Source organism: Ranitomeya variabilis, chromosome 8, assembly GCF_051348905.1.
Source record: "Ranitomeya variabilis isolate aRanVar5 chromosome 8, aRanVar5.hap1, whole genome shotgun sequence".
Classification (NCBI taxonomy): Eukaryota; Metazoa; Chordata; class Amphibia; order Anura; family Dendrobatidae; genus Ranitomeya; species Ranitomeya variabilis.
Window position 1 is genome coordinate 86660728 of NC_135239.1, and position 15124 is coordinate 86675851.

Genomic DNA, 15124 nt, shown 5'->3' on the forward strand with positions numbered 1-15124 from the left:
TACCTCTAGTTGTTTTGGATAGGTTTAGATTTGCGATCAGTCCAGTTACCATCTCCCTAGAGCTCGTCCTTAGTTTAATCACTTGCTGATCTATTTGTGATCCTCCGCCACTTGGGATCATAACAGTACAGCCGGCCCAAAAAGTGTTTATTGCATGGCAGAAGCAGGAGAAAAGAAGCCTTGAGAAATTTTTTTTTTTTTTTTTGTTGCCGTTTGTCTAGCTGCTGTGGCTGCTTCTCTCCTCCTCTTAATCTTGGTGTGGCTCTGAGTTCAGCTGCTGACATGGATGTCCAGAGCTTGGCTTCCAGTCTGGATCATCTTGCTGCTAGGGTTCAAAGTATTCAGGATTTTGTTGTTCACAGTCCTATGTCAGAGCCTAGAATACCTATTCCGGAGTTGTTTTCTGGAGATAGATCTAGGTTCCTGAATTTTAGGAACAATTGTAAGTTGTTTCTTTCTTTGAAACCTCGTTTCTCTGGTGATGCCGTTCAGCAAGTTAAGATTATCATTTCCTTTTTGCGTGGTGACCCCCAAGATTGGGCCTTCGCATTGGTGCCAGGGGATCCTGCATTGCTTAGTGTAGATGCGTTTTTTCTAGCCCTTGGATTGCTCTATGAGGAACCTAATCTTGAGAACCAGGCTGAAAAAACGTTATTGGCCCTCTCGTAGGGGCAAGATGAAGCAGAGGTGTACTGCCAGAAATTTCGGAAATGGTTGGTGCTTACTCAGTGGAATGAGTGTGCCCTGGCTGCAAATTTCAGAGAAGGTCTTTCTGAAGCCATTAAGAATGTCATGGTGGGGTTCCCTATGCCTGCAGGTCTGAATGAGTCAATGACTCTGGCCATTCAGATTGATCGGCGTTTGCGGGAGCGCAAACCTGTGCACCATTTGGCGGTGTCTTCTGAACAGACACCTGAATCTATGCAAGGTGACAGAATTCTGACCAGTAGTGAACGGCAAAATTATAGACGGCAAAATGGGTTGTGCTTTTACTGTGGTGACTCAGCTCATGTTATCTCAGCATGCTCTAAGCGCAAAAAAAAGGTTGATAAATCTGTCACCATTGGTACTTTACAGCCTAAGTTCATTTTGTCTGTTACCCTGATTTGTTCCCTGTTATCTTACCCAGTTAATGCTTTTGTAGATTCAGGTGCCGCCCTGAGTCTGATGGATTGGTCATTTGCCAGGCGCTGTGGTTTTGATTTGGAGCCTTTAAAATTCCCTATTCCACTAAGGGGAATTGATTCTACACCATTGGCTACGAATAGACCTCAGTACTGGACACAAGTGACCATGTGCATGACTCCTGTTCATCGGGAGGTGATTCGCTTTCTTGTACTGCATAATTTGCATGATGTTGTCGTGTTGGGTCTACCATGGTTGCAGACTCATAATCCAGTTCTGGATTGGAAAGCTATGTCGGTGTCAAGTTGGGGTTGTCAGGGAATTCATGGTGACGCTCCTGTGGTGTCAATTGCTTCGCCCACTCCTTCTGAAGTCCCTACGTTTTTGTCAGACTACCAGGATGTATTTGAGGAGCTCAAACTCAATTCTCTACCTCCTCATAGGGACTGTGATTGTGCTATAAATTTGATTCCTGGTAGTAAGTTTCCTAAGGGACGACTTTTCAATTTATCTGTGCCGGAGCATGCTGCCATGCGGAGTTATATAAAGAAGTCTTTAGAGAAGGGACATATTCGCCCGTCCTCATCCCCTCTTGGTGCAGGATTCTTTTTTGTGGCTAAAAAGGATGGTTCCCTGAGACCCTGTATTGATTATCGCCTTTTGAATAAAATCACGGTCAAATTTCAGTATCCTTTGCCATTGTTAACTGATTTGTTTGCTCGCATTAGGGGGTCTGGTTGGTTCACCAAGATAGATCTTCGTGGTGCGTATAACCTTGTGCGTATAAAACAGGGTGATGAATGGAAAACTGCATTTAATACGCCGGAAGGCCATTTTGAGTACTTGGTGATGTCTTTTAGACTTTCTAATGCTCCTTCAGTCTTTCAGTCCTTTATGCATGACATCTTCTGTGAATATCTGGATAAGTTTATGATTGTGTATCTGGATGATATTCTGTTTTTTTTCGGATGATTGGGAGTCTCATGTTAAGCAGGTCAGGATGGTCTTTCAGGTCCTACGTGACAATGCTTTATTTGTGAAGGGCTCAAAATGTCTTTTTGGAGTCCAGAAGATTTCTTTTTTGGGTTTCATTTTTTCTCCTTCTACTATTGAGATGGACCCAGTCAAGGTTCAGGCTATTCATGACTGGACACAGCCTACATCTGTTAAGAGTCTTCAGAAGTTCTTGGGTTTTGCTAATTTTTACCGTCGCTTCATAGCTAATTTTTCTGGCGTTGTTAAGCCTTTGACGGATTTGACCAAGAAGGGTTCTGATGTGACTAATTGGTCTTCTGCGGCTGTGGAGGCCTTTCGGGAGCTGAAGCATCGGTTTTCTTCGGCTCCGGTCTTATGTCAGCCAGATGTCTCACTTCCCTTCCAGGTGGAGGTTGATGCTTCCGAGATTGGAGCGGGGGCTGTTTTGTCGCAGAGAAGCCCCGATGGCTCTGTGATGAAGCCATGTGCTTTCTTTTCAAGACGTTATAATAGATGAATGTGGATAAAATCTGCGCTGCTGTGACAAATAATGAATCCAGATATAGTTGTAAGGTGTTCAGGTGGTTTATTCAACGCGTTTCGAAGCTCATGGCTTCTTCTTCAGGAAGTTTCCACACTTTCAAGAAACTTTCAAGAAAGTTTTCACCTGCCGAGCGGAATTATGATGTCGGTAATCGGGAGCTGTTGGCTATGAAGTGGGCATTTGAGGAGTGGTGACATTGGCTCGAGGGAGCTAAACATCGTGTGGTGGTCTTGACTGACCACAAGAATTTGATTTATCTCGAGTCGGCCAAGCGGCTGAATCCCAGACAGGCTCGTTGGTCGTTGTTTTTCTCTCGTTTTGATTTCATGGTCTCGTACCTGCCGGGTTCGAAGAATGTGAAAGCTGATGCTCTTTCTAGGAGTTTTGTGCCTGACTCTCCTGGAGATTCAGAGCCGGCTGGTATCCTTAGAGAAGGGGTGATTTTGTCTGCCATCTCCCCAGATTTGCGACGTGTGCTGCAAGAGTTTCAGGCGGATAGACCTGACCGCTGTCCACCGGAGAGACTGTTTGTCCCGGATAGATGGACCAACAGAGTCATCTCCGAGGTTCATTCTTCGGTGTTGGCGGGCCATCCTGGAATATTTGGTACCAGAGACTTGGTGGCCAGGTCTTTTTGGTGGCCTTCCTTGTCACGGGATGTGCGTTCCTTTGTGCAGTCTTGTGGAATTTGTGCTCGGGCGAAGCCTTGCTGTTCTCGTGCCAGTGGTTTGCTGTTACCTTTGCCTGTCCCGAAGAGGCCTTGGACGCACATTTCCATGGATTTTATTTCTGATCTCCCTGTCTCTCAGAGAATGTCTGTCATCTGGGTGGTGTGTGATCGTTTTTCTAAGATGGTCCATTTGGTGCCCTTGCCTAAGTTGCCTTCCTCCTCCGAGTTGGTTCCACTGTTTTTTCAAAATGTGGTTCGTTTGCACGGGATTCCTGAGAACGTTGTTTCTGACAGAGGATCCCAGTTTGTGTCTAGATTTTGGCGAACCTTTTGTGCTAAGTTGGGCATTGAATTGTCTTTTTCGTCGGCCTTCCATCCTCAGACGAATGGCCAAACCGACAAACCGAGCGAACTAATCAGACCTTGGAGACTTATTTAAGATGTTTTGTTTCTGCTGACCAGGACGACTGGGTTACTTTTTTACCGTTGGCCGAGTTTGCCCTTAATAATCGGGCTAGTTCTGCTACTTTGGTTTCTCCTTTTTTTTGTAATTCGGGGTTTCATCCTCGTTTTTCCTCGGGTCAGGTGGAGCCTTCTGACTGTCCGGGAGTGGATGTTGTGGTGGATAGGTTGCATCAGATTTGGAATCATGTGGTGGACAATTTGAAGTTGTCACAAGAGAAGTGTTGTGAATTTACCTTTTTGGCTCCCTCTAGTGGTTACTAGTGATTTGACTCTGGGAATGTCTGCCATCCCTTGTATGCTCACCTGGGTCGTTAGGTCAGGGGTGTTGCTATATAAGCTCCCTGGACCTTCAGTTCAATGCCTGGCAACGTTGTAATCAGAGCTAATCTGTTGTGCTCTTGTCTACTGATCCTGGTTCCTGCTAGATTAAGCTAAGTCTGCTTTCTTGCTTTTTGCTATTTGTTTTTGTTTGCATTTTTGTCCAGCTTGTACATAATCTGTATCCTAACCTTGCTGGAAGCTCTAGGGAGGCTGGAGTTCTCCCCCCGGGCCGTTAGACGGTTCGGGGGTTCTTGAATTTCCAGTGTGGATTTTTGATAGGGTTTTTGTTGACCATATAAGTTATCTTACTACATTCTGCTATTAGTAAGTGGGCCTCTCTTTGCTAAACCTAGTTCATCTCTGTGTTTGTCATTTCCTCTTACCTCACCGTTATTATTTGTGGGGGGCTTGTATCCAACTTTTGGGGTCTATTCTCTGGAGGCAAGAGAGGTCTTTGTTTTCCTCTTCCAGGGGTAGTTAGTCCTCCGGCTGGCGCGAGACATCTAGCGACCAACGTAGGCATGTTCCCCGGCTACTTCTAGTGTTGGCGTTAGGAGTAGATATATGGTCAACCCAGTTACCACTGCCCTATGAGCTGGATTTTTGTACTTCGCAGACTTACCTGTTCCTCTGAGACCCTCGCCATTGGGGTCATAACAGTTTGCCAGGCCAGTATTAAATGTTAAATGCATTGCAGAAGCGGGATTATAAGAAAGAAAATTCTGAGGTTTTTTTTTTTTTTTCTCTTTCTCATTTTTTTTTTTTCTTTTCCCCTTTACCTCTGAGTGGCTTGTGTTTGCTGCAGACATGAATGTCCAGACCTTGATTACAGGTGTGGACCAGCTTACTGCTCGTGTGCAGGGCATACAAGATTATGTTATCAGAAATCCTATGTCAGAACCTAAGATACCGATTCCTGAACTGTTTTCCGGAGACCGATTTAAATTTAGAAATTTCAGGAATAATTGTAAATTGTTTTTGTCCCTGAGACCCTGTTCATCTGGAGACTCCGCTCAGCAAGTGAAAATTGTTATTTCTTTTTTACGTGGCGACCCTCAGGATTGGGCCTTCTCGCTGGCGCCAGAAGATCCAGCATTGGCTGATATTGATGCGTTTTTTCTGGCGCTCGGTTTGCTTTATGAGGAACCCAATCTTGAGATTCAGGCAGAAAAAGCCTTGCTGGCTATGTCTCAGGGCCAGGACGAGGCTGAAGTGTATTGCCAAAAATTTCGGAAATGGTCCGTGCTGACCCAGTGGAACGAATGTGCATTGGCTGCAAATTTCAGAAATGGCCTTTCTGAAGCCATTAAGAATGTGATGGTGGGTTTTCCCATTCCCACAGGTCTGAATGATTCCATGGCCCTGGCTATTCAAATCGACCGGCGGTTGCGGGAGCGCAAAACCGCAAATTCCCTCATGGTGTTGTCTGAACAGGCACCTGATTTAATGCAATGTGATAGAATCCTGACTCGAAATGAGCGGAAAATTCATAGACGCCAGAATGGCTTGTGTTATTACTGTGGTGATTCTACACATGTTATCTCAGCATGCTCTAAACGTCTTACTAGGGTTGTTAGTCCTGTCACCATTGGTAATTTGCAACCTAAATTTATTCTATCTGTAACTTTGATTTGCTCACTGTCATCGTATCCTGTCATGGCGTTTGTGGACTCAGGTGCTGCCCTGAGTCTGATGGATCTGTCATTTGCCAAGCGCTGCGGTTTTGTTCTGGAGCCATTAGAAAATCCTATCCCTCTTAGGGGTATTGATGCTACGCCTTTGGCAAAAAATAAACCGCAGTTTTGGACACAGGTTACCATGTGCATGACTCCCGAACATCGGGAGGTGATACGTTTTCTTGTTCTGCATAAGATGCATGATTTGGTTGTTTTGGGTTTGCCATGGTTACAGACCCATAATCCAGTCTTGGACTGGAAGGCAATGTCGGTGTCAAGTTGGGGCTGCCATGGAATTCATGGAGATTCCCTGCCCTTGTCTATTGCTTCTTCTACGCCTTCGGAAGTTCCGGCGTATTTGTCTGATTATCAGGATGTCTTCAGCGAGTCTAAGTCCAGTGCACTGCCTCCTCATAGGGAATGTGACTGTGCAATAGATTTGATTCCTGGCAGTAAGTTTCCTAAGGGGAGACTGTTTAATTTGTCGGTACCTGAACATACCGCGATGCGTTCATATATCAAGGAGTCTCTTGAGAAGGGGCATATCCGTCCTTCTTCTTCCCCTCTTGGTGCAGGATTCTTTTTTGTGGCCAAAAAGGACGGATCTTTGAGGCCTTGTATTGACTATCGGCTTTTAAACAAGATCACTGTCAAATTTCAGTATCCTTTGCCGCTGTTGTCAGACTTGTTTGCCCGGATTAAAGGTGCCAAGTGGTTCACCAAGATAGACCTTCGTGGTGCGTACAACCTTGTGCGCATTAAGCAAGGCGATGAATGGAAAACCGCATTCAATACGCCCGAAGGTCATTTTGAGTACTTGGTGATGCCATTTGGGCTCTCTAATGCACCTTCAGTTTTTCAGTCCTTCATGCATGACATTTTCCGGAAGTATCTGGATAAATTTTTGATTGTTTATCTGGATGATATTCTGGTTTTTTCTGATGATTGGGACTCGCATGTGGAGCAGGTCAGGATGGTTTTTAAGATTTTGCGTGAAAATTCTTTGTTTGTTAAAGGCTCAAAGTGTCTCTTTGGTGTACAGAGGGTTCTCTTTTTGGGGTTCATTTTTTCCTCTTCTGCTGTGGAGATGGACCCAGTCAAGGTCCGAGCTATTCATGATTGGACTCAACCCTCGTCAGTTAAGAGTCTTCAGAAGTTCTTGGGTTTTGCTAACTTCTACCGTCGTTTTATCGCAAATTTTTCTAGCGTTGTTAAACCATTGACGGATATGACCAAGAAAGGCTCTGATGTAGCTAACTGGGCTCCTGCTGCCGTGGAGGCTTTCCAGGAGTTGAAACGCCGGTTTACTTCGGCGCCTGTTTTGTGCCAACCTGACACCTCACTTCCCTTTCAGGTGGAGGTGGATGCTTCGGAGATTGGGGCAGGGGCCGTTTTGTCGCAGAGAGGCCCTGGTTGCTCTACTATGAGACCTTGTGCCTTTTTCTCCAGGAAGTTTTCGCCGGCAGAGCGAAATTATGATGTGGGCAATCGGGAGTTGTTGGCCATGAAGTGGGCATTTGAGGAGTGGCGTCATTGGCTCGAGGGTGCTAAGCATCGTGTGGTGGTCTTGACTGATCACAAAAATCTGATGTATCTCGAGTCTGCTAAACGCCTGAATCCTAGACAGGCCCGCTGGTCATTGTTTTTCTCCCGTTTTGACTTTGTGGTCTCGTATTTACCAGGTTCTAAGAATGTGAAGGCCGATGCTCTGTCTAGGAGCTTTGTGCCTGATGCTCCTGGAGTCGCTGAACCTGTGGGTATTCTTAAGGAAGGAGTTATCTTGTCAGCTATTTCTCCTGATCTGCGGCGTGTGTTGCAGAGATTTCAGGCTGGTAGGCCTGACTCTTGTCCATCTGACAGATTGTTTGTGCCTGCTAAATGGACCAGCAGAGTCATTTCCAAGGTTCATTCCTCAGTGTTGGCAGGGCACCCGGGAATTTTTGGCACCAGAGATCTGGTGGCCAGGTCCTTTTGGTGGCCTTCCTTGTCAAGGGATGTGCGGTCATTTGTGCAGTCCTTGCTGTTCTTGTGCCAGCGGGTTGCTCTTGCCCTTGCCTGTCCCGAAGAGACCTTGGACACACATCTCTATGGATTTCATTTCTGATCTTCCGGTGTCTCAGGGCATGTCTGTCATCTGGGTGATATGTGATCGTTTCTCCAAGATGGTCCATTTGGTTCCTTTGCCTAAGCTGCCCTCCTCTTCTGATCTGGTTCCTGTGTGTTGTGAATTTGCTTTTTGCTCCCTCTAGTGGTTACTAGTTTTTTGACTCTGGTTTTTCTGTCTTTCCTTTTATCCGCACCTGGGTCGTTAGTTAGGGGTGTTGCTATATAAGCTCTCTGGACCTTCAGTTCTATGCCTGGCAACGTAGTTATCAGAGCTAGTCTGCTGTGCTCTTGTCTACTGATCCTGGTTCCAGTTATACCAGCTAAGTCTGCCTTTTGCTTTTTGCTATTTGTTTTGGTTTTGTATTTTTGTCCAGCTTGTTCCAAATATATATCCTGACCTTTGCTGGAAGCTCTAGGGGGCTGGTGTTCTTCCCCCGGACCGTTAGACGGTTCGGGGGTTCTTGAATTTCCAGTGTGGATTTTGATAGGGTTTTTGTTGACCATATAAGTTACCTTTCTTTATTCTGCTATCAGTAAGCGGGCCTCTCTGTGCTAAACCTGGTTCATTTCTGTGTTTGTCATTTCCTCTTACCTCACCGTTATTATTTGTGGGGGGCTTCTATCCAGCTTTGGGGTCCCCTTCTCTGGAGGCAAGAAAGGTCTTTGTTTTCCTCTACTAGGGGTAGCTAGATTCTCCGGCTGGCGCGTGTCATCTAGAATCAACGTAGGAATGATCCCCGGCTACTTCTAGTGTTGGCGTTAGGAGTAGATATATGGTCAACCCAGTTACCACTGCCCTATGAGCTGGATTTTTGTATTCTGCAGACTTCCACGTTCCTCTGAGACCCTCGCCATTGGGGTCATAACAGTTTGCCAGGCCAGTATTAAATGTTTAATGCATTGCAGAAGAGGGATTATAAGAAAGAAGATTCTGAGTTTTTTTTTTTTTCTTCTTCCCCTTTACCTCAGAGTGGCTATGCTTGCTGCAGACATGAATGTCCAGACCTTGATTACAAGTGTAGACCAGCTGGCTACTCGTGTGCAGGGCCTACAAGACTATGTTATCAGAAATCCTAGGTCAGAACCTAAAATACCGATTCCTGAACTGTTTTCCGGAGACAGGTTTAAGTTTAGGAATTTCATGAATAATTGTAAATTGTTTTTGTCCCTGAGACCCTGTTCATCTGGAGACTCTGCTCAGCAAGTAAAAATTATTATTTCGTTCTTACGGGGCGACCCTCAGGATTGGGCTTTTTCGCTGGCGCCAGGAGATCCGGCATTGGCTGATATTGATGCGTTTTTTCTGGCGCTCGGTTTACTTTATGAGGAACCCAATCTTGAGATTCAGGCAGAAAAGGCCTTGCTGGCTATGTCTCAGGGGCAGGACGAGGCTGAAGTGTATTGCCAAAAATTTCGGAAATGGTCCGTGCTGACACATTGGAACGAGTGTGCACTGGCCGCTAATTTTAGAAATGGCCTTTCTGAAGCCATTAAGAATGTTATGGTGGGTTTTCCCATTCCCACAGGTCTGAATGATACTATGGCACTGGCTATTCAAATTGACCGGCGGTTGCGGGAGCGCAAAACCGCAAATTCCCTCATGGTGTTGTCTGAACAGACACCTAATTCGGTGCAATGTGATAGAAAAACCGCAAATTCCCTCATGGTGTTGTCTGAACAGACACCTGATTTAATGCAATGTGATAGAATCCTGACTAGAAATGAGCGGAAAATTCATAGACGCCGGAATGGCTTGTGCTACTACTGTGGTGATTCTACACATGTTATCTCAGCATGCTCTAAACGTATAGCTAAGGTTGTTAGTCCTGTCACCGTTGGTAATTTGCAACCTAAATTTATTCTGTCTGTAACTTTGATTTGCTCACTGTCGTCTTATCCTGTCATGGCGTTTGTAGATTCAGGTGCTGCCCTGAGTCTTATGGATCTGTCATTTGCTAAGCGCTGTGGTTTTACTCTTGAACCATTAGTAAATCCTATTCCTCTTAGGGGTATTGATGCTACGCCATTGGCAGCAAATAAACCGCAGTATTGGACACAGGTTACCATGTGCATGACTCCTGAACACCGCGAGGTGATACGTTTCCTGGTTTTACATAAAATGCATGATTTGGTGGTTTTAGGGCTGCCATGGTTACAGACCCATAATCCAGTCCTGGACTGGAAGGCTATGTCAGTCTCAAGTTGGGGCTGTCGTGGTATTCATGGGGATTCCCTGCCTGTGTCTATTGCTTCTTCTACGCCTTCGGAAGTTCCTGAGTATTTGTCTGATTATCAGGATGTCTTCAGTGAGTCTGAGTCCAGTGCACTGCCTCCTCATAGGGACTGTGACTGTGCTATAGATTTGATCCCAGGCAGTAAATTTCCTAAGGGAAGACTGTTTAATCTGTCGGTACCTGAACATACCGCTATGCGTTCATATATCAAGGAGTCTCTGGAGAAAGGACATATTCGTCCGTCTTCTTCCCCTCTTGGTGCGGGATTCTTTTTTGTGGCAAAAAAGGACGGATCTTTGAGGCCTTGTATTGATTATCGGCTTTTAAATAAGATCACTGTCAAATTTCAGTATCCTTTACCGCTGTTGTCTGACTTGTTTGCCCGGATTAAAGGTGCCAAGTGGTTCACCAAGATAGACCTTCGTGGTGCGTACAACCTTGTGCGCATTAAGCAAGGTGATGAATGGAAAACCGCATTCAATACGCCCGAGGGTCATTTTGAGTACTTGGTGATGCCTTTTGGGCTCTCCAATGCGCCTTCAGTTTTTCAGTCCTTTATGCATGACATTTTCCGGAAGTATCTGGATAAATTTTTGATTGTTTATCTGGATGATATTTTGGTTTTTTCTGAGAATTGGGATTCGCATGTGGAGCAGGTCAGGTTGGTCTTTAAAATTTTGCGTGAAAATTCTTTGTTTGTCAAGGGCTCAAAATGTCTCTTTGGTGTACAGAAGGTTCCCTTTTTGGGGTTCATTTTTTCCCCTTCTGCTGTGGAGATGGACCCAGTCAAGGTCCGAGCTATTCTTGATTGGACTCAGCCCTCGTCAGTTAAGAGTCTTCAGAAGTTCTTGGGTTTCGCTAACTTCTACCGTCGTTTTATCGCTAATTTTTCTAGCATTGTGAAACCTTTGACGGATATGACCAAGAAGGGCTCCGATGTAGCTAACTGGGCTCCTGCTGCCGTGGAGGCTTTCCAGGAGTTGAAACGCCGGTTTACTTCGGCGCCTGTTTTGTGCCAGCCCGATGTCTCACTTCCCTTTCAGGTTGAGGTGGATGCTTCAGAGATTGGAGCAGGGGCCGTTTTGTCGCAGAGAGGTCCTGGTTGCTCTGTTATGAAACCTTGTGCCTTTTTCTCTAGGAAGTTTTCGCCTGCCGAGCGAAATTATGATGTGGGCAATCGGGAGTTGTTGGCCATGAAATGGGCATTTGAGGAGTGGCGTCATTGGCTTGAGGGTGCTAAGCATCGTGTGGTGGTCTTGACTGATCACAAAAATCTGATGTATCTCGAGTCTGCTAAACGCCTTAATCCGAGACAGGCCCGCTGGTCATTGTTTTTCTCCCGCTTTGATTTTGTTGTCTCGTATTTACCAGGTTCAAAGAATGTGAAGGCCGATGCTCTTTCTAGGAGCTTTGTGCCTGATGCTCCTGAAGTCGCTGATCCTGTTGGTATTCTTAAAGATGGAGTTATCTTGTCAGCTATTTCTCCGGATCTGCGACGTGTGTTGCAGAGATTTCAGGCTGATAGGCCTGAGTCTTGTCCACCTGACAGACTGTTTGTCCCGGATAAGTGGACCAGCAGAGTCATTTCTGAGGTTCATTCCTCGGTGTTGGCAGGTCACCCGGGAATTTTTGGCACCAGAGATCTGGTGGCCAGGTCCTTTTGGTGGCCTTCCTTGTCAAGGGATGTGCGGTCATTTGTGCAGTCCTGTGGGACTTGTGCTCGAGCTAAGCCTTGCTGTTCTCGTGCCAGCGGTTTGCTCTTGCCCTTGCCTGTCCCGAAGAGACCTTGGACACATATCTCCATGGATTTCATTTCTGATCTTCCGCTGTCTCAGGGCATGTCCGTTATCTGGGTGATATGTGATCGCTTCTCCAAGATGGTCCATTTGGTTCCTTTGCCTAAGCTGCCTTCCTCTTCCGATCTGGTTCCTGTGTTTTTCCAGAACGTGGTTCGTTTGCACGGCATCCCTGAGAATATTGTGTCAGACAGAGGATCCCAGTTCGTTTCCAGGTTCTGGCGATCCTTTTGTAGTAGGATGGGCATTGATTTGTCGTTTTCGTCTGCTTTCCATCCTCAGACTAATGGACAGACGGAGCGAACCAATCAGACTTTGGAGGCTTATTTGAGGTGTTTTGTCTCTGCTGATCAGGACGATTGGGTGACATTCTTGCCGTTGGCTGAGTTTGCCCTTAATAATTGGGCTAGTTCCGCCACCTTGGTTTCGCCTTTTTTCTGCAACTCTGGTTTCCATCCTCGCTTTTCTTCGGGTCATGTGGAACCTTCTGACTGTCCTGGGGTGGATTCTGTGGTGGATAGGTTGCAGCGGATCTGGAATCATGTGGTGGACAACTTGAAGTTGTCACAGGAGAGGGCTCAGCGCTTTGCCAACCGCCGCCGCGGTGTGGGTCCCCGACTACGCGTTGGGGATTTGGTATGGCTTTCTTCCCGCTTTGTTCCTATGAAGGTCTCCTCTCCCAAATTTAAACCTCGTTTTATTGGGCCTTACAAGATATTGGAAATCCTTAATCCTGTATCTTTTCGTCTGGATCTTCCTGTGTCGTTTGCTATTCACAATGTATTTCATAGGTCCTTGTTGCGGCGGTACATTGTGCCTGTAGTTCCTTCTGCTGAGCCTCCTGCTCCGGTGTTGGTTGAGGGCGAGTTGGAGTACGTGGTGGAGAAGATCTTGGATTCTTGCCTCTCCAGGCGGAGGCTTCAGTACCTGGTTAAGTGGAAGGGCTATGGTCAGGAGGATAATTCCTGGGTGGTCGCCTCTGATGTTCATGCGGCCGATTTAGTTCGTGCCTTTCATGCCGCTCATCCTGATCGCCCTGGTGGTCGTGGTGAGGGTTCGGTGACCCCTCACTAAGGGGGGGGTACTGTTGTGAATTTGCTTTTTGCTCCCTCTAGTGGTTACTAGTTTTTTGACTCTGGTTTTTCTGTCTTTCCTTTTATCCGCACCTGGGTCGTTAGTTAGGGGTGTTGCTATATAAGCTCTCTGGACCTTCAGTTCTATGCCTGGCAACGTAGTTATCAGAGCTAGTCTGCTGTGCTCTTGTCTACTGATCCTGGTTCCAGTTATACCAGCTAAGTCTGCCTTTTGCTTTTTGCTATTTGTTTTGGTTTTGTATTTTTGTCCAGCTTGTTCCAAATATATATCCTGACCTTTGCTGGAAGCTCTAGGGGGCTGGTGTTCTTCCCCCGGACCGTTAGACGGTTCGGGGGTTCTTGAATTTCCAGTGTGGATTTTGATAGGGTTTTTGTTGACCATATAAGTTACCTTTCTTTATTCTGCTATCAGTAAGCGGGCCTCTCTGTGCTAAACCTGGTTCATTTCTGTGTTTGTCATTTCCTCTTACCTCACCGTTATTATTTGTGGGGGGCTTCTATCCAGCTTTGGGGTCCCCTTCTCTGGAGGCAAGAAAGGTCTTTGTTTTCCTCTACTAGGGGTAGCTAGATTCTCCGGCTGGCGCGTGTCATCTAGAATCAACGTAGGAATGATCCCCGGCTACTTCTAGTGTTGGCGTTAGGAGTAGATATATGGTCAACCCAGTTACCACTGCCCTATGAGCTGGATTTTTGTATTCTGCAGACTTCCACGTTCCTCTGAGACCCTCGCCATTGGGGTCATAACACCTGTGTTCTTCCAGAACGTGGTTCGTTTGCACGGCATTCCTGAGAATATTGTGTCGGACAGAGGATCCCAGTTTGTTTCCAGGTTCTGGCGATCCTTTTGTGGTAGGATGGGCATTGATTTGTCGTTTTCGTCCGCTTTTCATCCCCAGACTAACGGACAAACGGAGCGAACTAATCAGACTCTGGAGGCTTATTTGAGGTGTTTTGTCTCTTCTGATCAGGATGATTGGGTGACCTTCTTGCCGTTGGCTGAATTTGCCCTTAATAATCGGGCTAGTTCCGCCACCTTGGTTTCGCCATTTTTCTGCAACTCTGGTTTCCATCCTCGTTTTTCCTCGGGACATGTGGAGCCTTCTGACTGTCCTGGGGTGGATTCTGTGGTGGATAGGTTGCAGCGGATCTGGAGTCATGTGGTGGACAACTTGAAGTTGTCACAGGAGAAGGCTCAGCGTTTTGCCAACCGCCGCCGCGGTGTGGGTCCCCGACTTCGCGTTGGGGATTTGGTATGGCTGTCTTCTCGATTTGTTCCTATGAAGGTCTCCTCTCCCAAATTTAAGCCTCGCTTCATTGGTCCTTACAAGATATTGGAAATCCTTAATCCTGTATCCTTTCGCCTGGATCTTCCGGTGTCGTTTGCCATTCACAACGTATTTCATAGGTCCTTGTTGCGGCGGTACGTTGTGCCTGTGGTCCCTTCTGCGGAGCCTCCTGCTCCGGTGTTGGTTGAGGGCGAGTTGCAGTACGTGGTGGAGAAGATCTTAGATTCTCGTCTCTCCAGGCGGAGGCTTCAGTACCTGGTCAAGTGGAAGGGCTATGGTCAGGAGGATAATTCCTGGGTGGTCGCCTCTGATGTGCATGCGGCCGATTTGGTTCGTGCCTTTCACACCGCTCATCCTGATCGCCCTGGTGGTCTTGGTGAGGGTTCGGTGACCCCTCACTAAGGGGGGGGGTACTGTTGTGAATTTACCTTTTTGGCTCCCTCTAGTGGTTACTAGTGATTTGACTCTGGGAATGTCTGCCATCCCTTGTATGCTCACCTGGGTCGTTAGGTCAGGGGTGTTGCTATATAAGCTCCCTGGACCTTCAGTTCAATGCCTGGCAACGTTGTAATCAGAGCTAATCTGTTGTGCTCTTGTCTACTGATCCTGGTTCCTGCTAGATTAAGCTAAGTCTGCTTTCTTGCTTTTTGCTATTTGTTTTTGTTTGCATTTTTGTCCAGCTTGTACATAATCTGTATCCTAACCTTGCTGGAAGCTCTAGGGAGGCTGGAGTTCTCCCCCCGGGCCGTTAGACGGTTCGGGGGTTCTTGAATTTCCAGTGTGGATTTTTGATAGGGTTTTTGTTGACCATATAAGTTATCTTACTACATTC